General features: G+C 45.0%; 1 pseudogene; it reads right to left on the reverse strand.

Moving 5' to 3' along the window:
* Positions 1-5,144: 5,144 nt before the first annotated feature.
* On the reverse strand, positions 5,145-6,591 carry LOC123482411 (annotated as a pseudogene).
* Positions 6,592-8,496: the final 1,905 nt, after the last annotated feature.

Consider the following 8,496-nt stretch of genomic DNA (forward strand, 5'->3'; position numbering starts at 1 on the left):
AGAGAAGCAGGATTTAATTTGCCTTTTCTAAACAAAGCCTCTTTGTTTGCACTACGCTCCTGTCTCCGTGTCTTTACCTTTGAGTCATTGCCTATGCCCGATCCCCAGACCACGTTAAACCCCATGCACTGTCACGGGCACCCTATTCCTATATAGGGCACATTTAAACCACAGCCCTATTGTAGTAGTGCACTATAATGGGCATAGGGTGTCATTTGGGATGCAGCCGAAGGCACCTTTTGCCATTTCAACAATAGCCCCTAACACACCCAGATCCTTGCAGGAAGCCTTTCAAATTGTTTTCAGTTTCTCGCCCTGAGGGAACGGCAGAGGCGGCACATTACTGCCCTAATCAAAACCAGATGTGGCCAGGCCAGAATGAACCGAACCAACAAAAGGGTGGGGAGGAAGACTGAATTCACCTTCTGAGATCGGAGGCGATTCCAACGAAACGTTTCATCTGTCCAGAGGATAAATACTGTAGAACAATCCATCCCCCTTGTTGACAACTTGTTTTTTGTTTTCTTCTTTTGTGCAGAAACGGTTGATAATAGTAAGAGACATGGCAGAGAGGGGAGGTGATATTTTGCTGATGCAGATCGTTATGCTGCTGGCCCCTGCAGCGGTCGTTAGAGAGAGCAGGAGAGGGGGAGACGTTCTCAGCAGTACTCTTGGCCAGTTAGGGTGGCATTTGATCTGGGCAATTGATTTGATGAGGCCTTTTTACATTTTTTAAAACTTAATTGAACTAAATCCCATTGAGGTCAGAAGACCTCAATGGAGAAAGAGCTTGCAAAGGCTGTCATGATGGTGACATAAGATAGGTAATTAGCTACTGGTTGTGTAACTGTTTTTTAAACAACTACCAGGTAGGTAGACTCCCCTTACAGATATGTTTTCATCTTTCAGAAGAAGAAGTGTGTGAACACAGGGTGAAGTTTGTAAACAAAAACAGGAGGTAGATATTGTTATGGTGGGTTTGATTGAATTTCAGCCTAGCTGGTCAGCTAGTGTTACCAGAGACTCCTGGCTGTTATCCCAAATAGCACCCTAATAACCCTATGGGCCCTGGATAAAAGTACACTACAAAGGCAATAGGTGCATTTGGAACAGGCTGCTATAGGGCCCCAGGAAGCTCTACCGTGCTCAGTGAAACCAGGCCCCATGCAAATAGCAGGATGAGTCAATATCCCGCTATTGTGTCCTGCTCTGGGACCATAAAGACACACAGACCAAGGATGGGGGACAAAGAGCTTCAGCCATGTCTTAGGGCTTATGCAGTCACACATGAACAGACGTAGTCACACACACAAACCCAGACATGTCTACAAACAGGCAACTCATAGACTGTCGGAGACAGACACACGGTCAGGAGACAGACACAGTCACAGACAGACACACACGGCATGTGTCAGCTCCCCTAACAGTATTTCGAGAGATCATTGCTTGCCTGAAATGGAACCAATGGAATAGTCCCAAAAGAGCAAAGCCCCACCCATCAGGCACTCCAGACAGGCTCAAGCTAATGCTCAAGGTACCATTTGAACCCAGGTCTGGATACCTGTACCAGAAGTAACATAACTCCATGACTCCTTCAAAGAAATAAAACCTAACCTAGACAGCTGACTGCATTTAACCCAAATGCGTCTTCCACATTTAACCCAACCCCTCTGAATCAGTGAGTGGGGCTGCCTTAATCGACGTCATCAGCGCAATTGTTGTTGGGGGTTAATTGCCTTGCTCAAGGCAGAACAGCAGATTTTTTTCACCTTGCCAGCTCAAGGATTCGAACCAACGACCTTTCAATTACTGGTCCAAAGTTCTTAACCACTAGCCTACCTGCCGCCATATAGCTAGTGGCCTAGCAAAGGTCTGGATAGAGTAAAAAACATGACTTGCCACCTTAGAAAAGCTATATTTCTGAGAGGGGAGATTCTTTGTGAAGAGGACAGAGCACAGAGTGCATTTGAATGGCACGGTGGACTGGGTCTCTCCTCTCTCTGATTTCTAAAAGCCACAGGATGCCATATGGCTGCTTTCTATTAAAGCTCACCACATGCTTCATAGAGCTAGGCCTACGAGATCAGCTACAGCCATGATTCATCATTTGTCCTACGTCCCAAGATGGCTCCTATTCCATAGTGTAGTGCACTACTTCTGACCAGGGTACATAGAGCTGGTTCAAAAGTAAAGTGCACTATGGAGGAATAGGGTGCCATTTGGGACATAAGTTTTGATATTGTCCTGGTTTCAGTTGTCTCTCAGAGGAGATTCAGAAAACAAACTCAGTCTCCAGTGTGGCAGCCTCACTCCAGGGCACGTTGTCCATGAGAACATACAGTACACTGATAATACATTTACTCAGGAATAATAATAATAATAATAAATAGTTTTGATGATGGTGGCACCTAGATGCGCTCAAAGCAGGGGCAAAAGTCGCCCCATCCACAATTAACGTGCTGCCCCAACCTGGGTGATGCACGGCAGCCATTTGTGAACCAGAAAGCCACTCATCAGCTTTCACAATGAAGAGGAGAGGGTTATTAGGAGTCAAGGGATGATTAGGTGGCTGTGATGTTATGAAGTCAGGTAGGGAATGCCAATACACCGGGGTTATCATACGATTATTGATATGTTGCACATATGATTTTGCATGTAATAATAAGCAGACACTTATGCTGAGCAAATCTCTTGTCCAGGCCCAATTAACGGTAGCCTGGTCCCAGATTGGTTTATGCCATCGATGCCAACTCCTTGTCAAGGAGTTGACATGATAGGAATATACAGATTCGGGGACCAAGCTACATTTATGGATCCTACTGTAATTCTGTACATTCAAGCTATGACAGTCTTTTGAGAGTCATCACCAAAGTTAGAACTATATTGCTAACGGAACGGCTTGACTGTAAAATGAACTGTATATTTAATATTGACACATTGTAAATGAATGCCTATGATAAAAACAAGAAACCAAAAAAAGCATTTTTGATAAACATTTTCATTTTATTTCTTAAATATAAAACCTCCCAGTTGGACAGGGTTGAATGAACAACATCATTATTAAAAAGCCCCAGAAAAAATCAAGACTATTGGAGAGCACAAAGGCCCTCACTGCCCCAAGTGTAGCGATCCGTTCTTTGGGCTGAGAGACGTGGGAGTAGAGGAGACTAAATTTGAACCTAAAACAGGGAGTGTCAGCACAGAAGACAACCCTCCTAAATAGACAGTATATGGAAGGGACAGATAATTATCCACCTGACAGGTCAGGTTACATGAGGTGCACCTTGTGCTGGGGACAATAAAAGGCCACTCTAAAAAGTGCAGTTTTGTAGCAACAACACAATGACACAGATGTTCAAGTTTGGAGGAGCGTGCAATTGGATGCTGACTGCAGGAATGTCACCAGAGCTGTTGCCAGAGAATTGAATGTTGAATTTTTCTACCATAAGCCGCTCCAACATTGTTTTTAGAGAGTTTGGCAGTAATCGTCCAATCGCCTCAAACCGAGACAGGGAGAGATGTGGGCGAGCAGTTTGCACAGTGCCCCATGGTAGGGTGGGTTATGGTAGGGGCAGGCATAAGTTACGTAGATCAACAAACATAACTGCATTTTATTGATGGCAATTTGAATGCACAGAAATACGTAGGCGAGATCCTGAGGCCCATTGTGAGGCCCATTTTTTTTTAAGGTATCTAGGACCAACATATCTGATCCTAGTCAGTGAAATTATAGATTAGGATAATGAATTTATGTAAGATCTGATTTTTTATATGAAGAAAACAAAGAATCTTGGAAATGTTGGCATGTTGTGATATTTTGTTAGTATAAAATTGACCCCTCTATTCTAATTCATGCTACCAATGGGTGCTGAGAAGTTAGAATCAATCAAGAGTTAAAATGATTTAGAATTAATTCAGTTTAGGAAGGAGACCACAGCATTCCCATGCCCCCCCCCCTTCCTCCTAAATGAATGATGGTGAAACAGGCCTTAGATTTCATGAGAGCTAGAGAGAGTGGGCAGGAGGTGTCTACTCACTCACTATACCTCGTAATCTACGGTACATGCTCAAGTGTTTGTGCCTGCACCTCCTAGAAAACAAACATGACACACACAATACCTAAAACACACTGTGCAAAAAAACTCTTTGGTAATCAGATGAGTTTGAGAGAGGGAAAGAAAAAGAAAATGGAAACACAACACTATCCAACAACTGAGATGGGCTATACAATTTTTTAATATACATATTCAACAGTAGGTAACAGAGAATGGAGACTGCAAATTCAATAAATTAGACAGCGATGAAGATGAATTGCAGATATTAAATCCAGCAGTTGTATTTATAGAAGTAAATAAAAAATTTAATAATGAAAAAAAACAAAACAGGTATTTGTATATAAAAAAAAAAGGAATAAAAAAATGCCTAGTATAATAAAATTGTTTTATCTAAGTAACCTTTTTCAATAATGAAATGTTTGTTCGTTATCAACCTCCTGTAAACATTCACAATCAAGAGTCAGTTAGTAGAGCACTGGGTTGTGAAGACCACAATGTATTCTCCACACACAAGACAAACGTTGCACCATTTGCCCAATAATCTCAAATGCCAAGAGTCTGGTGAACCAACGATACAAATTGGCCCTCATTAGCTAATACAGGAAGACCGGGAGAAACCCGCATTGGTTTAATCCACCAACCAATATCTCCTACAACATCGCCTCAGATCGGGGTGATTGGCTAAAATTAAATGACGACAGGTACTTTTAATTAGTAGGTCACTGCCATAGAATTCTAATGGTACCCATTAAGGCAAACTTTGAATTGTTGATATCCCAGGTTATATGTGCAAAACTGGGGAGAGGTTATGTCAAATAACACAGAATGGTTTTATTATTAGACTGGTAGAATAAGACATCAGAGCACTTCCCTTTTGTACAGAGTTACGGTAGGCTCATCCAAAGGAATATTATCTTCGATATTCTTTATTTTTCAGCATTAATTAAAACATATTTAGAGTACGTTTGTTCAGCAGTTAATGTTCACGTGTTGTTGTTTTTTTTTAAAAAAGCATATTTCAAAATATATCATGTAAGTATTTTTGTTTCTGTAAAAATAAATTAGTAGTTAAAAATGCGCTAAGACAAGTCAGAAGAGGGAAAGACACCTAGGCCTGGGGGAACCGACATACTGGTTTTGGTTCAGTCCTGGCAGGCTCACGCCGTCCTGAGCGATGTTATTTGAGCTCCCGAAGCCGGAAGCGGGTGTCTTCCGAGCCACAGTAGGCAGGGAGCGATGGACGAGGCTTTGAGCCCAGGCACATCTTGTATTGGTTGGCTTCAGTCCGACACTATGGATGGTGAACGAGATGGTGGGTCCGAACAACCGGATCCCTGATTGGACAAATTTGTTAAAGAGGTCCACGTCCTCCAAGCCCCATCCTTGGATGGAGGTGCTGTAAATCCGCCCTCGACTCAGGTCGCCTTGTAGACGCAGACGATGCCAAAGCCGCAGGTGGCGCCACAGACCCGTTTGGCGGAGAACACATAGTGGTTCTCACTGGGCACCTTGCCGGCGTATACCACCTTGGGGTCAGATTTTTAGGAAGATGATGGGGGAGAAGTAGGTGCTCCCAGGACTGTAGTTACCTCTGCACCTCTTGGAGGAAGTCGGTGGTGAAGAGGCAGGTCCACGCCGCAGTAGAAGAGCAGCGAGTGTTGGAGATGAGGGTGTGCCCACTCCTCCAGAGCTAGGGCCCGGGAGAAGGACCCGACACTGGATATCTCCGCCCGGGGGTACTTTGATGTGGTACTCCCTCATCAGCTCCACTCGCTTGACCCGCTCTGTGTTGCTGTCGGTGGAAGAGGAGGATGAGCAGCTTGAGCTCTGGTTGGGGATCAGGACACGAATGAAAAGATGTGAAAGACCGGATAGCGGCACCAGTATGTTGGACGGCCTCTTGGGCTCCTTCTGGTCCTGGCCAGAGTGGACAGCTTGAAAGGGAACGAACATCTTGAGGGAGTTGGAGAGGAAGGACAGGGAGTCAGAGTCTGGCTGATGCTGCTGGCGAGCGCCCAAGGCGCATCTCCTCATCCTCTCTGAACTGGATCTGGCTAAAGGTCGCTGAGTAGGCATGTTTCCTCATCTGCACCGTCATGGTCTTCCCTTTGTGCTTCTGTAGAGGAGCAACAGGTAAGCACGTGACTCTGGCCCATACATGGGTTGATGGCCGGGAATTGGATTTCTTGAAGTAATCACCCTCCCGCGTCTTGGCGTTGGCGGTAATATTCATCACCTGCATGATGATGTGTCCAGGGCCAGGATGCTGGGAGGAGTCATTCCCCCGGGCGAGGGGGTTGACCGACAGAGAGGAGAACAGGTATTGCCCGAGGAACCCCACTCCAGGACCCGGAGCCGAGGGTGGGAACCTCATGAAGGATGGAGGCATGCCCAGCAGCTGGCTGGGCTTCTCTCGGCCCGTAGGGCATCGGAAGGGGGATGGAGGGGGGGTGGCGCAGCTGGGCGATCTTGCGGCTGAGCATGTAGCTGTGCAGGCGGTACTGGTAGGGACGGGTTTTGTTGGGGTGCAGGGCATGCCTGGGGGATTTGTGTGTGGAGGTACGGATGTATCCCTTCTTGCTGGGCCCGTGAAGTTCTCGGGAGAAACAGCTGTTGCATCTGGGGAGGGAAGAGAGGGAGACAACGGGTGAGTAAGCATGTTATATAAAATATGGCATAATATAACACTGTTGCATTATATAGACTAGGCCCTGTGTGTGAGTGAGAGGTTACAACGCATACAGAGCGTACTCTGGAAAGAAAAAATTGTCAAAAGGAATATAGCAAAAAATATAGGATCCAGTTGGATCCTCTCTGCTGCATGTACTTGTATACGCAATGACGAATATATGAATGTAAACTCCTGCAGCCCAACAGAGATGTTATATTTTTATCAGACGTCTGCGTAATGTCGCAAAGGGCAAATTAGAACAGGCTCAAGAATGCTTCTGGAGGATTGAGTTACAGGAGCTCCCAAATATTGACTAGGGAGCGGGTGAGCCTCGGGGCGGGTTCGAAGGAGTGAAGACTGGGTAAACTGTGAGGTTTGCAACAACAATCACAGGGTGCGGGGTGAGTAAACTATGATAGCTGGGTTGGAGGGTCCCAATTGGCAGCGACTAAGCTGGGCTGGGAGAAGTGTGTGTTGATAATCAATGAAGGGAGCCCTCAGAGTTATTTGTGGAAAGACGGGCACTGCTCAGAAAAAGGTATGTTGGAATGCAGCTATAAACCCACTTCCAAATAATACACAGAATCGAAGGATCTAACATAGCTTTCAGCCCGATACCTAATCTAGTGTGTGTACTGGCTGGTCAGAGGAACTCACTGAGTAAGTCTCTTTGCCTTTCCATAGGCTCTGCGTCTATGCCCCAGCACTTAGGAGGGGCACGTGGGCAACCATACACATCAAGCAGTAGAAAACAATGGAAATCTTGAGCAAACCCATTAAGAGTGTGAGGGGTAGGAAGGGTATTAGATCAGAACATAAGAAATGGAGCCTTAAAAATTATTAATGAGATATAAAAAAGAAGGAAGAATCAAATAAAATAATTGTATAGTCAACCCTTACACGTGTCATGTTGCACTGGTTTGAGAAGCGATGGCAAATAAATATTTTTGGACACCAGACGGGAGGGTGCATCTCTATAGTATAAAGAATGTTCAATCCCATCATCTCTATAGTATAAAGTGGTTTTAACTCCTTCCCATCATCTCTATAGTATAAAGTGGTTCCTCTCAATGTCTCCTTCCCATCATCTCTATAGTATAAAGTAGCTCTCTACCCTTCCCATCATCTCGATAGTATAAAGGGTTCTCTCCACGTTTTCCATCATTTCCATAGAGATATATCTCTATAGTATAATCATATTATAGGGAATGGAGAACGTTCATCTATTCTTTCAGATGTTTTTTAGATTTCCCTCTCCCATTCTTTTTTGCTCTGAGAGGAGGCCAAATGAAGATCTCCTTTGCTCTGAGAGGGTAAATGAAGATCTCCTTTGCTCTGAGAGGAGGGCAAAGAAGATCTCCTCTGCTCTGAGAGGTGGGCCAAAAAGATCTCCTAAATGAGAGGTGGTAAACGAAGATCTCCGAGAGGGGTCAAATGAAGATCTCCTTTGCTCTGAGAGGAGGCCAAATGAAAGGAGGAAGATGAGAAGGCGCCAGTATGAGAGTATTTGGAGACGTACCCAGCATAGGTGGCTAGGTGGCCAGTTGTTGAGTGTCCAGCTGTGAGGCAGCAGACATCAGCACTGCAGCCAGCCAGTTAATCAGTCAGCCAGTAAAGCAGCCAGCCAGTCAGGATGTTTCCCCTCCCCTCATGGCTTCCATCATTATCAATACCTGGACCTTTGTTTTCCACGCTCCATCACATGAGGATTAAGGAATGATTTTTCACAGTCATTAACCTCATAACACACCGCTCACAAGACTCACATCA

This window comes from Coregonus clupeaformis, chromosome 32, assembly GCF_020615455.1.
Source record: "Coregonus clupeaformis isolate EN_2021a chromosome 32, ASM2061545v1, whole genome shotgun sequence".
NCBI lineage: Eukaryota > Metazoa > Chordata > Actinopteri > Salmoniformes > Salmonidae > Coregonus > Coregonus clupeaformis.